This window comes from Corvus brachyrhynchos, unplaced genomic scaffold (genome assembly GCF_000691975.1).
Source record: "Corvus brachyrhynchos isolate BGI_N302 unplaced genomic scaffold, ASM69197v1 scaffold302, whole genome shotgun sequence".
NCBI lineage: Eukaryota > Metazoa > Chordata > Aves > Passeriformes > Corvidae > Corvus > Corvus brachyrhynchos.
The window spans coordinates 1,458,996-1,479,347 of NW_008237244.1; the positions used below are offsets into that span (position 1 = coordinate 1,458,996).

The following is a 20,352-nucleotide window of genomic DNA, read 5'->3' on the forward strand; positions in this document are numbered from 1 at the left end:
GCCCGGGCACCTCGGGACACCGATGGCCTCAGGGCCCGGGCACTTCTGATTAATCTGGGCTTGATTAGGGAATTAGTGTGAAAGCCACATGTGGCTCAGGGCGGCCCCGTGTCAAGAAGGCTTTGTATGATTCTGCCCTTAGGGCAGAGAAGGATGGACGGGTTTGAAAGCGTGTGTATTTGTTCTTGCTGCCGCCAGTAGATTTTCCTGAGATCACAGGATCACAGAGTCAAGGAAACATTTAGATTGGAAAAGATCTCTAGGGTTATCGAGTCCAACCAGTGTTGAACACCACCGTGTATATCAGTGCTCGGCACTGAGTGCCACATCCAGTCTTTCCTTAAGCACCTCTGGGGACAGTGACTCCACCACCTCCTTGGGCACAGGCAATCCCTTTTGCTGTTCAGTCACCGTCCCAGTGAAGAAATTCCTACTAATGTCCAACCTAAACCTCCCCCGGCACAGTTTGAGGCCATGTCCTCTTGATCTACTGCCTGTTACCTGGGAGAGAGCCTGACCCCCACCTGGCTACAATTCCTTTCAGGGAGTTGTAGAGAGTGGTAAGGTCACTTCTGAGGCTCTTTTTCTCCAGGCTAAACACCCCCAGCTCCCAGACCCTTCACCAGCTCAGTTGTCCTCCTCTGGGCACGCTCCAGCACCTCAATGTCCTTCCTGAACTGAGGGGCCCAGAACTGGACACAGCACTTGAGGGTGTGGCCTCACCAGTGCCCAGTACAGCGGAGAAGATCAGCTCTTGGAAAACACCCAGTGTTGGAAAACAGCAGTACTTCAGGGATCACAACTGTGGGAATGTGTGCTGAAATGCTTTACTGCTGTCAGTCTGCAGTGAAGGGCTTGGGAAAAGGGAAAGCTTGCATGCAGGTCAAGTGGGAAAACACAGAGTTGAGAAGAAACTGTTGCTGTTTTATTTTGGCACCAAACCCCATTTGTCTTAGCTCAGAGTAGAAATGCTGAGTGAAAAAGAGCAGGTTGTAAATTGTTCTGTTGCTAGCTAAGTTGTGTGATACTGCCTGTCATCTTAATTCACAACATTATCCAAAAAAAGCAGAACACAAAAGGCAAACTATTTTGGTTTGCTGGTTTTAGGGAACCAAATGGTTTGTTCCTATTTTTCTTAGGTTGTTTTTTTTGGTTTTTTTTTTCCAAATAGGCAAGAGTTAGAGCCCTTCTACAGCTGTGGATGGCTTGTGGGGAACTGCAGCAGAGAAAAGGCACAAATGTGATCAGAGATATCAGAGAGGTGACTTCACACAGGTCCAACCCAGCAAAGAATGGGGCTTTATGTCTCTGGGAGCAACTTCAAGCCTCTAGTCCAGTGCTCTTAGCCCCTTTAAGTATTCGTAGGTCCAGAAGCTCCAAACTCTGCTTGGTCAAGTTCAAAGTGTGAATGTTGTTAAACAAGCCCTGATGTGACAGATCAGTCTTCCTTCAGCCATTTAAGTTGTCCTTCAACCACTAGAGGCTGCTGAAAATGTTCCCATAGCCAAGCTGCCCACAGCCATTTATAGTGCTCTTACATGCTCCTACTGGTACAATTTTCTTAGGGAGGCTTTTCTCATATCAGTATAAAAAGACTTACCCGAAACTAACATGGTAAAACAGAAACTTGCCTACCTTAAATGTGGGCAAACTTATTTTTAAATCCCAAATTAACAATTGTAGCAAGAATAATTTCTTAATGGATAAATTATTAAGTATTTTCAATGAAAAATCTTACAAAATTTCACAATAGGCACATTTTCTCGTTGTTATTATTGCAAGCCATTTCCTCAAAATGTGGCAATATATGCCATATGCAAACACTAACCAGCAAATGCAAGACATTATCTGTGTTATTTTTGGAACAAGATAAGATTTTTTTGAGTGATCCATAGCTCCAGGCTATCAGACGGAAACTTGGCATCAACCTCTATAAATAGAGTGGTTAGTAAATGATACCCTAAAAGCAGTACTTAAGAGACGAACAGCAAGCATTTCTAACCTGCAAAATGACAACGTGCTTGTAAAACTGCAGGAGGAGATTCTGACAATAAGAACCTATGATATGCTACTCAAAGCCCACTGCCTGTTGTGGTTGGTTTTAGAATTATATTTGCCATTCGGTTAACTGATATCAATGAGGTACAGAGCAAGCCTGTAGGCAATCTATCACTCTTCACTAGAAAACAACAACAGAAAAACCAACAACAACAAAAAAAGGAAAATATTAGCAAAAATCAACCAACCAGGATATTAGCACCCTTGGAATAAATGCACAGTAAGAGTGAGCTGCAACACAGTCTTTAAGTGAGCTATTGGTGAGAAACCAAAGCCAGATGTGCAATCATTATAAATGCTGTTAGGGAGAAATCAGTAATTAGTAGCATTTAAAACCACAGCTGCTACAATAGGAGTGGATATATGGTAGATTAAACAGATATGTTCACTAATATTTTTATAATAATACTTCCCTGTACCATTGCTCCATCTGGCCTGACAGGGGTATTTTTATGAAGACTCTGAAGCCTGGAAAAAAATAGTACATACTTCTTTTTTATATGTCTTGAGAAATCTATTTGTTGAAATTTCATTCAGGGAGGAAGGAACTGTGATGTGTCTTTATGACCTCAATTATTTTCTGTTGTAATTTTTGAAAAATAATTATGTGTTTAAATCACTGCATAGAAGTCTCATTCTATAATAAAAATATATGTCAAAAATTACTTTGGGTCAGATCTCTGTATAGGCCTGTATTCAACTTTGAATATCTGAATGACTCCTTATTGTTGAATACTCTTATTATACACAGGCTAAACACAGTTCGACTTGAGTGTGCACTGGGCTGCACACAGGTATTGAGGTAAAACTACTTAGGACTGAGAAAGCTTACCTAGGAGTTAGCAAGAAGTGACGTGGCAGGGTTGCCCTTAGAAATGATCTTTTACCACCTGCATGAAGTGGTTGCTCTTTTAGATCTGGAGAATGAAAACTAGAATACATGAGATAGGTTATGGAAGCAGCTGCTGCTGTTTGAAAATCCTGGTGATGAAAGTAACCCTACCCAGGGTTAGGAGGGTCCCACAGGATTTACATGACCCCAGGCATGTGTGCTGCACCAGGCAGCAATGGGGAGTCCCCAGTGAGGGAATTCATGCTGGCTGTGCAGGAGCCTCAGCCAAAAAGGCCAATGCAGGCTGCTGCCAGAAGCCGTCCAAGGACTCCGTCCAGCAGAAGCCCTCTCAGCTGTGAGTCGGGACCAGCATTCCACGTTCCCTCATAGCAGTGGATGGTTCCAAAATGAACATGGTGACAGGATTTTAGCTTTTCATTCTAATGTGATGAATCTTCACATCTCTGGTCGTTTTGGGGGGAAATACAGACTTTATTTGAATTCTGATTAGTCACGAATTCTATATTTATTTATTTGATTTGTAGCCAAATTTTCTCTAGTGATTTTTGCAGAGCTATGTGTTCTTCTTTGATATGTGGATGACATATACAACAGAAATCATCAGAGATGGTACAAATTTCCCTTGCTTTTTGGCATCCTCTGAGGACATGCTTTTCTGATATTATACCAAGAAAAGCTGACAAACTGTCTTGATGAAGACAATGGGAATATTATCATCTGTTTTAACATGATCATAATTTTACTCACAGTTTTAATATGTCAGTAAGATTTTTTTTATTCTGGTAATAAAGGTGGTAAAATAAGGATTCTATACCATTTGCAGGACTAAAGCCCCAAAAATTAAAAGTTACAATTTTAAAGCTGAAAAATATCTGTAGATCAAACAATAGGGAAGAATAATATTGCTGCACTTATGTCCCAGTATCATGTTTCAGTATGCAAATATCTGAAAAATAAATACAATTAGGTAAGATCATAATATTCTGTGTAACATGGGTAAACTGCAGTATAAGACCCCATCCTGCAGCTTCCATCAGTTTGGCTGATAGGAGAATGAGAGAAAAAATACTATTGTTATCCCAAAATTATTTAAAGAAAGCGGAGAAAAAAATATTATATTACTTTGTTATTTATCTTTATTTTTCCCGAAGGTGCTTTTTGAAAGCATTTTAATAAAAAATACCTATCAAAGCACATTGCACTTTAATCTTTCCAGATGTTGCCTGGGAGACACAAGCCCTAAGATTGAAATGTAAGTCTTTGAAAAAAGATGTTTGCAAACCATAGCAAAATTTTTTTTCTTCAGCTAAGCTTTGTCCTGGAGACAGAATGTCTCTTCCCTAGCTGCTTCTCTGTTTTAAAACTTCATCCCTGACTTTCAGCTTCAGCTCAAGGACTTGAGGCAGATAATAAATCTGAATTTTACAAAGTTTTTTAAATTCCTAAATTACCACAACTGACATTGAAGTCTGCATTTATATGTATTTATGCATATGAGCATTTAATTCTTCTATAAAATATGGGCAGCATGTTCAGGACAGGTGCAGAAAGATTTAAACCATCATGCCTAAAAAGCTTTAGGGCAGGCTGTATTCTGACAGAGTTGAAATCCAGGTCCAAAGCCTTGTTCCAAATCAAGCTGAGAGAAGTCACAGCATTTGTGATCCCACTTGCACACGCCACATGTACAGCATAGACCACTACCTTCTCGTTCCAAACAGGACAGAGTTCTCAAGTGCTCTACTGTTATTTGGGAGAGCACCTGATTCATGGAAGGGGGCACTGGAAAACTCAGTATTGTCATGGATCTGTGTTTCAGAGCCCCTCATTTAGAGTTCTTGTGCAGAGACAAGCTGATTGGGGCTTCTTGTGGGACTCTTAACTCTAGGCTTGCATTGATTAGAAGGGGCTGGGAAGGCTGTAGCCCTGTACAGTGTGCAACACCCGGGGACATGTTCAGCCCCGTGGCTGCGCAGGACTTCCATCCACACCCTGCTGCATCCAAATCTCATGTTAGTCCCATTCTCAATTAATGCACAGTCAGGCAGTACCCTCCTTGTCCAGCACACCTGTGTCTACAGCAGAGCTCAGCTGGCTTGGCTTAGGCAGCAGAACTTTAGAGGGTTCACAGCAAAGCAGTGCACAGTTACAAATCTGTTCAGTGGAAGAAATCTCAAAGTCCAGAGGGGTCTGTCAGCAGAATGGTTGGATGCTTTAGGAGCTGTGGGAGAAGCCATGAATAGGATCTCAGGACACCAGTGATGCCAGATGTCAGTTCACTGGAGTTAAATGCCTGAACACCACTGTGAACCTACGCTGAATTAAAATTCCATCTAGGTAATTTCATTACCATATAGTAGTATTTAAATGAGTTACATGGCTGTATATTCTGAAAAATGGAAACCATATATAATCACATCAGTAATAGCAATAATAGATTGGCAACTTACATTTTATGACAGATTAGGAAGAGATGAGTGACAATAAAGTACCAACTGTTATAACTTGGCACCCAGCTCTAGAAGCACTCATTCAGCCTAGCAGGATGTCCCTTGTGCCTTTGTAGATGGCACCTTGGAACACAGAAGTTCCTGACTAAAGAAGACATAATATAGACTACCACCACAGTAGTTTTGACAAGAAAAGCAAAATCCCTGCCTCACTACTGTATAACTATCCTAGACAGTTTTCCTCTAAAATTATTTTTTAAAAACCAATTTGAGTAATTCACTGTATTCTCATAAATTCTGAGTTTCTTCTCATTTAAATCCTTTGGTTATAATCCTGGCCAAATATTTTCCTCATCACAACATTATGTTAGAAAAGGTTTCAGGGTGTATTTTGATAATCAACTACTTGACATCAGATTGCAAAGGTAGCTTATAATGTCATCATCTCCCTTCTGTGTCCTTGCCTGCCAGTCCTGCCCCACATTACATCCCCTTTTGCCCAGTATGAGCAATCTGCAACCACATAGTGGACTCATGTGGCGGGAAAACAACCTTTTTCCATCCCCTCTGTTATTTTTCAGTTGCATCAGTTCTTTGACCTAATCTACTCAGTAGCTGTAAGTGTGCCAGCGCTTGAAGGAGCGAGCTGGTGGGAGAGCAAGAGGCCCAGAATGTACATGAGCACTGAGCTGTACAGCTGATTCATGCAGCACTTCCACTGAATCCTGTCATCACATAAATAAAATTATGTATGTGTTTATGGTTCATATGATGTTATATGTTTCTTTTGCTAACTATGACAATAACATCTGCTACATACAAAATTCATAAATCATTTAAATTTTGTCTTTACTTCAAATTTCTGATAGAGGGCAATGTTACAACAGCTTATCTTCTGTTCTTGTTTTTCACAGTCTATAAACGATGGTATGTCTGGCTCTTCACAGACGTGGAGCAAAGCTAATAATTCACTTGAAGTTCCCAGGAGCTGAAGTCTCATTTTGCCGGACATACCTCCAAGGCGACCATATGGACTATGTGACACATATCACTGCCAGTTTATTTTAATTTGCCAAAAGGGCAGTGATTTACCTGCTGGTAAATTTAGATCTTTGAGTATATTCCCCATTTCTTTACCAGAATGAAATGATCTCACAGGAGGCATTGAAGTTTATGGTAGCACTTACTTCTTATTTATGAGGATAAGTGATCACCCAGCAGTGGCATTTTGGGTATTTTATCTTTGAGTTCATTCTACAAGTGTATTCCAAAGTTCAGACAAGGAGTACATTTTATTCTGACACCTGGAATGCAGAAACACAATAATCCATCACCATCCCTTGCATCTTTTTGCCTTTTGTTTATTCTGGAGCTAAAAATGTTTAAGGTCTCTCTCTTTAACAGGCTCTTCTGGACTTGGGCTAAATAACAGAGTAGATTCTTCCACATCAAATTCCTTTGAATCACATTTATTCTGCTTGGGTGAATTAGTAACGAGATCAACAGTGTTTTGATTAAACAATGAAGATAGACATGAACTTGCACTGAATTCCCTGGATTTGGAAAATACAATGTGAAACAGTACCTTCTTAAGATAAGGCATGCATTGAGAACAAGAGGGATAGCTGGAAGAACTGTTGGCCCTTGTTACATGTGTTTGAGGCGTTAGTAAGATATAAAGGCACCTTTCCTTGCCTAAAGCACAGCTTGGATGGCAAACAACCAAATTTGGTAGATGCAGTTCCAGGTTTCATGCAAGGCAATGCCTAACACATTGTAGGTGAGAAAGGTGATGTAAAAGTGTGAATAATAATAAATTATAACAACAGCAACAATATCTCTTTAACTCTCTTTTTACTCTTAAATCTCAAATATATGTCACTCATATACGTTTATTTTATGAATGAGGAGAATGAGGCATTGGGAAGGGATCTGACTTGCTTCCGTTCAAGCAGTGTTTGAGTGAAGATTGAGCCCAGGTATCCAGCCCCTAGCCCATGGTCAGAATGGTCCCACTGTGGGAATTGCTGCCTTCTCCAGCAGGCTGTCTTTTCTCATCAACAGTAGAAATCTAGATTTGTATTTGAGAATGCTCCTCTACTAATAGGACTGCTGGTTTTTACTATGCAAAGGCTGGCTAAAAGGATGCACTTCCCAGTAAAGAAAATGAGCACAGGAGAGCTTCAAAAAGAACAGAAATGGTACAGTTCAACTTGGGATCATTATATTTGAAATCAACTGTCTAAATGCTGTATTTTACCTCTGTTTCAGGTAAAAATGTGTTTAGGAAGGGCATAATTGCCAATAGGAAAGAAATGCCCTTCTCTGGCCATGACAGAGGGGAAGGTCCTCTAGCTGGACAGTAATTCATGGAAAACCTTATTTCTTCACATTATATATATATAAAGAGACATTTTGTCAGACAGTGCTTCTGGCAATGCAGAGCACACCTTGCTCACAGAAGTGCTTGGTGGATCACTTCCTTCCTCTGCAACTGAGTAAGATCCCTATGCTAACTTCAGCAACTGCTTTGGTTTATAGCTACTATTGGGATAGTAATTACTCTTTTTCTTTCTGTAGGGGTGTTTTGCATGTTCTGTTTCTTCTTTAAGCAAGTTAATTGGTCTTGATTTCTTCACTCTCATCTGCTTTTCTTCTTCTTAGTGTGTTTTTCCTATTTTCTTGGGGTAACTTTATGATGTGTATCCCCTATTGCTGCTCTATGCCCAGATATCAATCCTGTGCCTTTCTGTGCCTTTTTAAACTGAGCCTGAGAGGGGGGAGAGAAAAAAACCGAGTGAACTTTTCAAAGCAATTGTTCAAGGACACAGACACACACTCCTCTGCGTCCTGCTCTGCAGCAGCAAGAGCAGAGGAAGCACCCTTCTTGCTTTCCAGCCAGCTTTCAGCTCCTTTTCTCTGGAAGGAGACAGAGAGTTGAACTTTGTTTTTCCTGGGACTTCGGCTTTTCCCTTCTTCTCTTCTGGACTGTTTCAACAACATCAGAACACACCGGGAGAATTTTCCACCAAGGCCCCGGAGGTGGGCCCACCACGACCCAGCTGTGAGGAGGAGGAGAGAGACCACACCTACAGAAGGACGCTGAAATCTTCCCAGGTTTCTCTCCACGGTGAGAGATTTTATTATTCAGCATTATTATTCTTTTCCTGTGTGTTTGTTAAATAAACTTTTTTTTATCTCTTTCACTTTCCTCCGAGGAAAATTTTTTTTTCCTGAACCTGGTGGGGGAGGGATGGTTGTAACCTGCCTTCTATCAGAGGATAGTAAAATTTGTCTCAAACTGGCAGACCTATATGCCCATTCTTCCACGTGTGCTGCACACTGATCTGCCCCTCCCCTCCACGAGCCCTCCAGGGCAGTGCTGTCCTGCAAGTGAGGGACCACTTTGATTGCTGTGCTGTGGTAGCCCTGATTTGGAGATAGCTCTTGAGTTTCTGCCACCCGTCTTCTTTGACAAGAACAACTCCTGGGATCTTTTGTCCCAGAGGCTCATGGGTTTCCAGGCAAGAGCTTATTCGGATCTGATCTTCTAGTTGCATCACTGGGTTTTGAGGAGTTATTACCTGTTAATACCTGGAATTACATTATACAGTAGCTTGGTGGGAGCTACTGTGTGCTATGGCCATGAGGACAGAGTGCATTGGGAAAGCCTGGATGTGCCTATAACACATGCCCAGATGAGATGCCGCAGCTGTGGCACCCAGCGCAGTGGCTCAGTGCTGCAGGATGGAGCAGGTTGCCCAGGGAGGTTGTGGATGCCCTCTTCCTGAAACTGTTCAAGGCCAGGCTGGATGGGGCTTTGAATAACCTGGCTGAGTGAAAGGTGTCTGCCAATGGGCAGGGGGTTGGAACTAGATGATCATAAAAGTCCCTTCTAACCCAAATTGTCCTGTCATTCTCTGGTTCCATTTATATCTCTGTGGTGAAGTAGATCTTGTGTCTATGTGAAGGATACGCAGCTGAGCAAGGGCTGGCCAGGCAGAACGAGTAGGTGCCATTTCTGTGCTTCATTGCTCTGCACCAAAATACTGATAGTAATGTACAATCTGCAGCATGTCAGCTACAAAAACTACAAAATAAGTGATTTTTTAAAAACCCTTATGATTACATTTTATTGATATTTGCTCCTTTCTGGTGCCACTAACAATCCCCACCTTGAGTTTTTCTACACAGCCCATGATTTTTTTCTTTTAATGAACATGCAGCAATTGGGCAGAAACTGATGTAATATCATGGGCTCTGCCAATTCCTGTTGCAAGCGTTGCGACACTGCCTCTGTCTCACTACATTTGCAGAGAGACCTTTTGCCTCTGTACCTTGCACATCCCTTTGGTCTTAATGGCACACAGCCAGTCTGATGGATTAATCCAGACTGTGACAACTGATAAGAGCTGGTGCTTGCAGGGAACCTGGGGTACTGGAGTGAGATCTAATACTTGATATGTCCTTTGCCGAGTTGGAAATGTGCACAGACTGCTGGATATTTCTTCTAGTGTGATTATATTTTAAATTTGACTTCTAAGTACTCAAAGTAGTCTATTTTTACAGAGTTATATATATTTAAATAGGTTTCTTTAAAGTGCCCCTTTGTGGAAAGGAAGTGTGCAGGGCTAATTATGGTTGAGCACTAGCATATATCTGAGGCCATAACCTACCTGTAACCTAACACATGTATCTGATTTTTAAGGGCAGTGAACACACACTCCAGGGAGCCTCCACCTCCCATCCAGTCACTAGGTAGTTAATTTTCTAGATTTGACATTTTTGTCATTTTCATTTTCAAGTTTTTAATGAATTTATACAAGAAGTAGAATACACAAATGGGTGAGATACTCCTTAAAAGGAAAGCCACTGTCACCAAGGCCTCTATTACAAAGTCACAGTTTTTAAAGCAACATTCCCGTGTATGTTGCACCAGCTGTTTTGCTGGATTAGCCACGACTCATAGTCCTATATGCTTTCCCTGTTAGTATTCAGCAGAGGAAGGGGCAAGAAATGTCCTAATCATGTTAACTGAGGATTGGGGTAAACCCTGACTGATTTCAAAATTTCAATGTGTTGCAACTCTGAACACTGGTGTTAGTGTTCATGCCCTTACAGACTCCTACAGAGTCCTAGCCATCAGTAATATCTATCATCTGGGAGTCCCACAGTTGAACTGTCCATCATGAGAAAGAACCTAACTTCACATCACTCCTGAATGGCTCACATTTTAATTTCTTCAACTCTCCATTCCACCTTGCATTAGGAGACAGAATGGAAATTCACACTATACATTTTCTGTATTGTCATTATCTGACAAGTTTCTGTTACTCATGTTTCTGTGCTTAAGCAGACTTTTCCATCTTCAGGTTTATCCACCCTGGAAATAAGCTGCTGTCAAGGAAGTTAGAGTGTGGAATCTAAGGTCAATATTATTTTGCACAACCTTTTTGTATGGCCACCCCTGCTCTGCACTTGGAGGGCTTTTTAAATTTGTTCCAGATTGCTTCTATTGCACACTGAGAGCACGTTGTGAATGTGCCAGCTTACTCCCCACAGCTCAGATCCTTTCCCACTGTACCTCAACAAGCACGGCAGATGTGCTGAGTGAGGTGCAGTGCACAGCAATACCATCTGGGCAGGATGACCATGTGCCCTGGCAAGCTCCACTGCCACCCTTGTGCAAGCAGACTCTCCGGGAGGCTGTTGATGACCTCCCCCAAAGCCTCCTTTAAGCCCCTCTGACTCTATAGCTCCTGAAATAGGGTGAAATGCTGTCACTGTGCATAGGCATGGCTGGGCACAGTGCAAAAGAAAGGGCAGAGAGGGTTGTAGGTAAATAACTTGGCTGCAATTTCACAAATTCTGCATAATATGGAAGATTAGATTTAAAGTGATAAAAAAAGGAGAAGGTAGGACAGAAATGTCCTTCCATTTTTCATGTCTGCAGTTGCTGTGTAGTCACAAATGCTTTGGTGCTCTGATTCAAGAATTTTGTCATATGAGTGAGTTTGGAGGTAATCTCGGTATTATTCCGTAGCTTTTAGAGGAATGGTATGTCCCAGGTGGGACTCTGAAAAGCTGTCAGTTTTATTTGTTTGTTGGGTTTTTTTTAATTTACAGATTATCTGAACATTTGAGCTACAAGAGCAATGTAGAAATCATTTATTCTGTAAGGACTTTTCCCTTAAAGGCAAGCTCACAGCGTAAAAGGTCTCCCAGGCTCTGTGGAGGGCTGGCAGGAGTTTCTGAGTGAAGGCCAAAAATATGTTCTTGCAGCAGTGTTTCCAAATTGATGGCACTACAACAGAGGCAGCTCCACTAGAGACGAAGCAAGCAAACCCACGCTTTGGCAGGATGGGGAGTTCTGCCTGCCTAGATGTAAGGGTAGCTGTCATCTTTGCAGTTTTATTTGTCTTTGCCTAAGGCACTGAGAGGAATGATGTTCATATGGTAAATAAAAATAGTCCAAATAAAAATATCCTGTGTCTTTATCCTCTCACTTTTATCTTACCCAAGAGTTATCTGCATCACTTGGGAAAGCTGATACTCTCTGAACCCAGAACAAGCCCTATATAGTGTTGAGTGCTGCGACTAATTACTGGGTAGTTACAAGCGCTGAAAAGAGTGAAGAAGAAGACAAACCCCCTGAACTTTCCACTGGTTTTAGTCTTGTTTTAGCTGCCATGGGTTTAGCACTCCTTTCAGCTGGGGCCAAGAAGAGGTTTCAGATGACTGGTGCAAATGGACTAAAATTTCAGAGTAGCACATGCCTGGGAGGACATTCTCTTCTACCTAGCTAATTCCCAAAATATAATCAGCAGGCATCGGCTGATTATGAGCTGAGGGAGCCTCTCACATGTACAGTGCTTTACCCTGCTGGTTGACCTAGTTGCTGATGCAGGGAGTCACACACAATGCCAAGACTGTTAAGTGACTGCAGATTTCTTTGCACAAACAAGAAAACAAGAAATTAAAGAAAAGCTTCAGCAATGCTGATAAGCTTGTAAGGGCACTTAGGGCTTGTTTGTTTGTTTTGGGATTCAGTTTGGCCTTTCTTTGAACCCAGCTAAGATGGAAAGCTGTAGTAAGCTTCAGAACAGCACACGAGGCCAGAGGAGGCCAGAGGTGGCTGCAGCTCCCTGGCCATTTGGGGCTTGCAAGAGCATACACAGCATCAGTCCTGCTCCATATGTCACGTTCCCCAGCACCGTGGAAGTGTTTGCTCTGTCATGCTGGTGTCGGAGAGATAAAAGGAAAGATTGAAACCATCTGTGCTATAACACACCCTAGTCAAAGGTGTCACAGGGTTCTGCAAGACGAGCAGCGTCAGTGACGTTTCCATGCCTGCTTACCCACGATTATCATATCACTGAACATGAACAAGACTTTGAAGAACTTCGAAGGGACCGGAATTGCAGTGGAAAAGTGTGTAGCAGTTTGTGAACAGTTGCTCTGTAAGGACTACATCATCCTTAAAGGATCACAACTGCTGTCTAAATCCTTTTCACTCCTAAAAGCGCACAAATACAGAAATGCAAACAGTTTGTACTAGCCACATGTGCTTTAGGACTACATTTAAATGCCATGTAAGTGTTTTGGGGTAGCATTTAAAAATAATTTCAGTAATTTTAGAAAATTTTTTTCAGTAATAAAACTTTGGTTTTAGTACCACGCATTTAGTACCATGAAGTGTAGGAGATTATGGTAATAGATGATGATGGTGGAGAAGTGAGGCTTGCTCCTGTAGGAAGCCCTTATACCCATATCACAGATATGCAGAAACTGGTTTTATGTTCTATTTTGAAAGATTACTTGTGAACACTTTAAGAACTGGAGACAGGATTTATGATGCACAGTAAGAAGAGACTTTTTTGCTCAGCGGTATTGCTGCTCAAAGAGCCGTGCACTTTACTGGGTGCACTTTACCTTTTTCAGAATATTTTCAGAATGTTTTTCTTATTTTTAATACATCTTCAGGCAGAGAGAAGTGACCTCATAATTTTGTTTTATTAAACAGAAGGACTGTGACTTTTCCTTCTCCTATGCCTGTGAGGTTAGTGATGTGTATGCACTGTGGTACTGGGTAGAAGACTACAACTCATGAATAACATTCAGGGCTGTGATGCTTTAGATGCATAACTGCAATAAGCTGGAGGGAAACAAAGCTGATCTGCATATAAGATATTATCTTAATGAAAAAGCAGATTAAGGAACACAGATCTTGCTGTTACAACTACATTTTTTAGGATCCTAAAGAAGATTGCAGGCTCTTTCAGCAGCATTTTTGTGAGACATGAATGGTCTAGAGACCACTCTTCCTATTGAAGATGCTAGCATGGATGAAACTGTGGAAGGAATCACCTCATCACCAGCAGTACAAAGGACCCCCCCAGAACTGCTTTTCATTTATAATATATTACACTGCATAAACATTAATGGGCCATGGGTGCTAGAGCCAAACCTTCTGAACCAGATCCAACAACTGCAGGCGTTACCATGGTAGTGTCTCTACCAGCTTCTAAGCAGTCTTCCTGAGCAGCTCCACCATGCTGGCTCATGTTCAGAGCCTGAGGCCTAAACTCAGTCCCACAGACCTTTTCCTGCTCAGCTAATTACTATCCTCTCATACCCTCGCAATACAATTGCACAACCACAGCTAAGGTTTGCGCTCTCCATGACAGTGCTGTCAACAAAAGGTCTCTTCGCACGGTTTTTGGGCTGAATGCTCAGAGATGTGTACTGCAGCAAGGTCTCCAGGGATGTGGTCACGTCCCCAGTCCTGTCAGTGGTCAAGAGGGCTTTGTACAATGCTTTTAGGTATATGGTTTACCTTTTAGTCTGCCCTGTGGCAGGAGTTGGATTTAATTATATTCTTGAGTCTCTCCCAGCTCAGAATACTGTGTGATTCTATGTTTCTAGTGTTTTCCACTTTTCCCACTTCTTGATATGTGACTACAAGAGTATTAGCACAACTGTTTAGTGAAAACCTTTGAGATCACTGGCTGCAAGAAATAAGAATAGAAGAGGACTTAGCCTTTTTTTCTTAGCTTTTAATTAAATACAAAAACCCAAATAATGTTGCTCACTTACTATGCGATAGAAGTATCATCTGTTGGAGAAAGACAAACAAAGAAGTTAATGTGCAAACTCAAGCTGTCCTCCAGTGTGTGTTACTATGGCTGGTCAGATTTTTACAATCTGCCTCCTCTGCTATTGTCACTTTATCCTGCCATGGAAGTCTCTACTCAGCTGAAAGTGTTAGTTACTGATCAGTGGCCTGCTAGAGCCTGGGTGTGAGCTGTTTGCTGGGTGAGCACAAAGTGCCAGGAGTAGCAGCTGGCCAAGGGCTGGCAGTAGGAAGAGGTGTCCCTTCATCTGTAAAGAATATCTTAAGTCATAAATGAATCAAACCAGAACTATTACACTATCTTATGCAATGTTTCTAGAAAGGGATTTATTCTAATATATTGTGAACTTGGAAATCTCTTTTTCTCTCCTTGCACTCCCCTGAAAATATGCAGTAAAACATAAAAAAATGGTGGCTGCTTGTACTTTTTTATTTGCAGGGTTAATTTCTAAAGCAGAGTGTTTGTCTTCACTACAAGATCTAACTAAAGGGTATTTAATTCTGCACCTCCAGTGATGAAACAGGCAGTGTTTGATTTATGGGAGGAGGCAACTGCAAAGTTTAGGTTTCTTCTTAACAGCTCAGTAGCTGCATTACAAAAGACCAGCACTAATACTGTGCATATTTTCATAGTCTAAATATCACCAAAGCATGTAGAGTGCAAGAATCGGGGCCTAACAGTGTCAGAGAAGCTCCTTTATCTCACTTTTGGCAATGCATAAGAAAAGCCCAATCATGGTAAAATGCTCATTGCTGCAAATTACATTTTAAGCACACTTGACATTCCAGGCTCAAATCTGGAAAAAAACTCAAGGAAGGACTTCTGTCCAGGGGTTCTTTGAATTAATTCTTTGTGCATCATTGTAACTGTTAAGTCCTTAGTATTGGTCTCGTGTATATATGAAAATGTGATTACCCCATTGTGAACCAAAGTGCTGTTTTCACACAACATGGAGGACTAAGGTGATATTCATTATCACATTGGTACTGATTGTGGATAACACTGAAATAGTTTTTATTAAATTAATCACTTCAGGAAGCAGGTAATAGGTCATTTGACTTACTGAAGAACCTTATTTCTTCAGGATCTATTTGAAACCCGATGGCTTGCAAGAGATGAAGCTGAAAAATATAACAAAGATATCTGCAACTAACATCACATATCTGAAGTATAGTTTGACCTTGGGCTTCTATTATATCTGGAGTTGTTATGACAAGTTTAAGGGATGTGTGGCCTTCTGGGCTAAATCCTATTTTAATAATGCTGATGTATCTGAATCTTCTGTAAAATTACTCTTCTGAATTTAGGCAGCTAGGATCATCTATGCTTCAGTAGGATTTTTTTTTTTTTTTTATTTTTTTTTTTTTTTTATTTTTTTTTTTTTTTTATTTTTTTTTTTTTTTTATTTTTTTTTTTTTTTTATTTTTTTTTTTTTTTTATTTTTTTTTTTTTTTTATTTTTTTTTTTTTTTTATTTTTTTTTTTTTTTTATTTTTTTTTTTTTTTTATTTTTTTTTTTTTTTTATTTTTTTTTTTTTTTTATTTTTTTTTTTTTTTTATTTTTTTTTTTTTTTTATTTTTTTTTTTTTTTTATTTTTTTTTTTTTTTTATTTTTTTTTTTTTTTTATTTTTTTTTTTTTTTTATTTTTTTTTTTTTTTTATTTTTTTTTTTTTTTTATTTTTTTTTTTTTTTTATTTTTTTTTTTTTTTTATTTTTTTTTTTTTTTTATTTTTTTTTTTTTTTTATTTTTTTTTTTTTTTTATTTTTTTTTTTTTTTTATTTTTTTTTTTTTTTTAATGTTTCTCTTGTTTTAGGAGCAAAAGTATTCCCACTAAATCTATTTGCAAACTTTCCTGGCTGATATTTTTCTCCCAGTGAGCTGTAACTCTCACCTAACTGAAGGAACAGATCTGTGTTTTCAGAGGTCTGGACAGCTTATATGCCATGTTTAGGACTTCTTAACTTAAATCATTGCAAAAGAGAAATTTAAATGTTTCTAGTGTCTTCACATCCAACTGTAATTTCAGGGTGACTGATCTTTCCCAGCCTCCCAAAATACAATGTAGTAGCTTGAAACTTGGTGTGCTTCTTTCCAAAGAGCCCCCCTGGTGATGAGAGGATATCAATGACTACTGATGCGTTTTCTGCTTCATATTTTATCTCCTAAAACACTGCATGCAATTTGGTTGATATTGCAATTATTCCAGTGGATACTAAACAGTGGGGGATGGGGGCGTATTATTATTTAAATCATGTTATTTTTAATAGTGTACCAACATATTAAATTTCAAGCATATTCCTGACAAGGAGCCTCTGTAGCTAGTAGTTCCTCCTCTCACAGCTTAGTTGCTTCAGTTGGTGCTGTGACTGCCATTACAATGACACTTTCAGAGCATCAGTCAAGCACATTAATGCAGCTTTAATTACTGATACAGTTACTCTACCAATATACAAGCCTCACTGTACCAACCAGATAATTCTTTGTGGGCATTTATGTTTATGTATTCACCCACAGCCCAAAATAACTTACTCTTTAATAAAGTTTGTTGCTTTATCTCTCTGTATCATGCTCTATACAGTCCTTTCAAAATTTATTCCTCAAAGATTTAGAAGCCATCACATTCATTGTCTTATTAAGAAAACCTGAACTTCTTATCTGGTGTTTGGGTTGAATTTATCATTTTTATTTTCCCCTGCAGCTTCTTCGGAATATCAGGACTCTGATCTGCCTGCAAACCCCGAGCAGTTAAATACAACTTTGGGCAGCTTTTCTACTTAAGGGTGTGATTTTAGGTTGCTTGTTATGACAGCCTTGCAGTACCAGTTGTTATCTGGCATGGGTAGGCATTTAACTTTGTATTTTCATTGGAATTACACTCACTTATTCTCTGTTCGGTGAGTACTGGAAGTTTAACATGTCATTTGTATTCTCTGTGGTATTTTGTAAAATATCAGCTGAATCATTATAACACAAGGAAAATGGGTGCCTCCCAAATTTGTCTCCAGTTTTCCTCCTCTTAGGGCATGCAAACTATGTGAAAACTTCATTTTTGGCTTGAGCAAAAAAGCAGTTCCACATAGAGATGAACATTAGTGAAAACTAATTACTCCATCCTCATCTTCCCGGCAGTGGAAGAAAAGAGGAGTTATCAGAGGAGGATGAGCCAAGAGAATGACCTGGTTTTCCAACGCTGTGCACAGAGAGACATAAGCTGTGGCTGATGAGGAATGCTAATGGTATCATGCAGCTGGCATCCCGCGCTAAAGCAAGCAGCCGCAGTGACAGCTTGGTACTGCCATCGGAGGAAATCAGCGCCTGCCTTGCAGGAAGCAGAGCTGCCTGCTTTCTCATCAGTATCCTAAGAGATTTCACTGCAGCTCTATATTATTACCTTTGTTTTATACTTCACTCATGGGGTCATTAAGCATGCCATGTGAATGCGTGATTTAGATCTCCCCTCTGGGGCTCTGGCCAATGGTAATGGTACATGGGTTGCATGGCTTTGTGGTGTCATCGTCCCATAGAAGCTCATCTAAGGTGTTGTAGGAGGAGACAATTTGCTCCATGGGCAGCAGCAGTAACCATGTCTGCTTCCCATGATTTGTGCAGAAATCCTATCTCACCTCATCCCATCCTTGTCTCCCTCCTCCTCCACAGCCCCAGGTTTCCTCTATATCTCTCAACACCCCTTGCCCCCAATAGCCTGTCAAGGACTGGCCAGGGAGAAGATGGGGTGTGCTGAGGCTGGTCCAAGCCATTGCTGTTTGGCTAAACAGAGCAGATGACCACTGAGCTCCTGCTGACATCTCATCTCAGTGCAAGCAGCCACTCTGCTGCAGAAAAAAATGATGAGTAGAATGTGAGCTTTACCCAGTGCCCTCCCCAAAAAGGGAAGAGGATTCTATTTGCTAAATAAATCCTTTTCACTGAAAAAGCTGAAGACAAAACCTTCTGCAGGTGGGTCATTTTAACATGACTCCCTAGAAAAAGACAAGTGCTGGAGAAATGCAGAGACTTTGAAGTGCTAAAATCACAGAGCTGTATCTGACTGGAGCTGAGTGGAAGCTATAGCAAGTATGATGGACTGCTTTTGCTGCAATGATAGACTGCTACTGTTGGTGTCTGCAGCCTTTCCTCAAACTGAAAAAGAAGCAGCTCTCTGCCACTTTCTGATATTTCTGTTGGGATACCAAGGTTTAGAAGTCATGTATCATCCGTCAAAAATCTTTATGAAATCTTGCTAAGATAAATGCAGGGGCAATGAATACATACAATGGAGTGTTGTGACAGAGTTAAGCAGAACTTGCAGCTTCAGGCAGCCCTAGGCCAGTCATGCAGAATTTTTTGAGGTCTCTTTTATCTAGACAGAGAACCTCAAGGGAATGTTATCCCAGCCAAAATGTTGGCAGGAGACAGGATGTCATCTGGATGATGGGAATATACTTCTGATCAGAATTTAGAGACCAGACAGTTTACAGAGAAAATAATGAGGCAGAGCCTTAAAGTAAAGCCTACCAAACACAGCAGTGTATTAGCTGTGGTCCTGCAAGTGGAATTTCCCAAGTCAAATCTCGCTGTTGCAGCTGTTTTTATTCAAGATGGACAGATATATGAAGATACTGTATGGACAGCAAAATTGGAAGGATGATTTGAATGTCTAGAGCATTTCTTTTTCTCCTAAGGAAAAACGCTAAGATGCCGTTTTCATTTCTACATGGTCCTTGGCAGAAGGGGCAATCCATGGTTGCTAATTTTTAGGATTTTACTGAGACCAGTATGATATTTGTGATGTTTTTAAGTGTTCATTGTGAAACACTGGTATATTTTCTAATTTTTCCTTAATCCCTAGTGTCAACTCTTCCTGTCATCTTAAGAGGGATTGAATTGTTGAGAAGAATAACCCCTGCACACAAGGAACAAGAAAACATGGAGCTCAGAAAATAGGAGAAGGTACTAGAGTGAGAAAAAAATCTCTGAGGAATTCAATAAATAGAAGGAAGAAGAAACATTAGGGAAATGGCAGAAGAGTGTAAGATTTAGAGATGTGCCTGGAGGGGCTGCAGCCACTTGTGGGTGGAAGGAAGGAAGGAAGAACAGGGAGGCAGGAGGTGTTTGGGAGGGGGCAGACAAGTGTGTGCAAGGTGACTGGGGCAGAGCAACCTGATGTAGGCCTGTCTTTCTGTTATTAAGGTAACCACAGAATGAAGAATTAATTGCCCATTTCTGTAACCCCTCATGTTGTGAAAGAATTTTCTCTAACAACAACCAGAATTTGCTGCCTGCATTATTTTGAAACTTGGAATAAAATAAATCAAGATGGGACAGACCTGCCTTTTGATGATAGGAGGAAATTTCAGTGTAAGTGTGTCATGGTTTGACACTGGCCAAACACCAGGCGCCCACGAAAGCTACTCACACAGCCTCCCCTGCTACAGCTGGACAGAGGAGAAGAAAATTTAATGAAGGGCTCATGAGTTGAGATAAGGACTGGGATAAAACACTCCAAGGGTGAAACAGGCTCAACTTATAGATACAAAATACTAACAAAATCAGAGGATGATAATGAGAAGTAAAATAAGCCCTTAAAACACCTTTTTTTCCCCCAACCCCTCCCTCCTTCCCACTGACAGCACAGGGGGGCAGGAGGGTGGGAGTTTTGGTCAGTTTGTCACCCAAGACCTCCTTCCGCTGCTCAGGGAGAGGAGTCTTCCCCTGTGAGGCCGGGGGTCCCTCCCACAGGAGACAGTTCTCCCTGAACCTCTCCGGCGTGGGTCCACTCCCACGAGCAGCAGCCACCCCGCCCCTGCTGCAGCGTGAGCCCCTCCCACTGGGACACAACCCTCCCCGACTGCCGCG

The 20,352-nt window shown here is 40.8% G+C and overlaps 1 protein-coding gene across 1 annotated transcript in view; it reads right to left on the minus strand.

Moving 5' to 3' along the window:
• The window catches only part of ATP6V1C1 (ATPase H+ transporting V1 subunit C1), a 20,579-nt gene extending 18,096 nt beyond the window's left edge, over window positions 1-2,483 (minus strand). Inside the window, exons 1-2 of the mRNA XM_008630671.2 lie at window positions 2,478-2,483; window positions 2,299-2,301 (exon numbers count right to left, since the gene is read on the minus strand). The gene's annotated coding sequence lies outside the window, so the exon portion shown is untranslated. The remainder of the gene's footprint in view (window positions 1-2,298; window positions 2,302-2,477) is intronic.
• Between the last annotated feature and the right edge of the window lie 17,869 nt (window positions 2,484-20,352).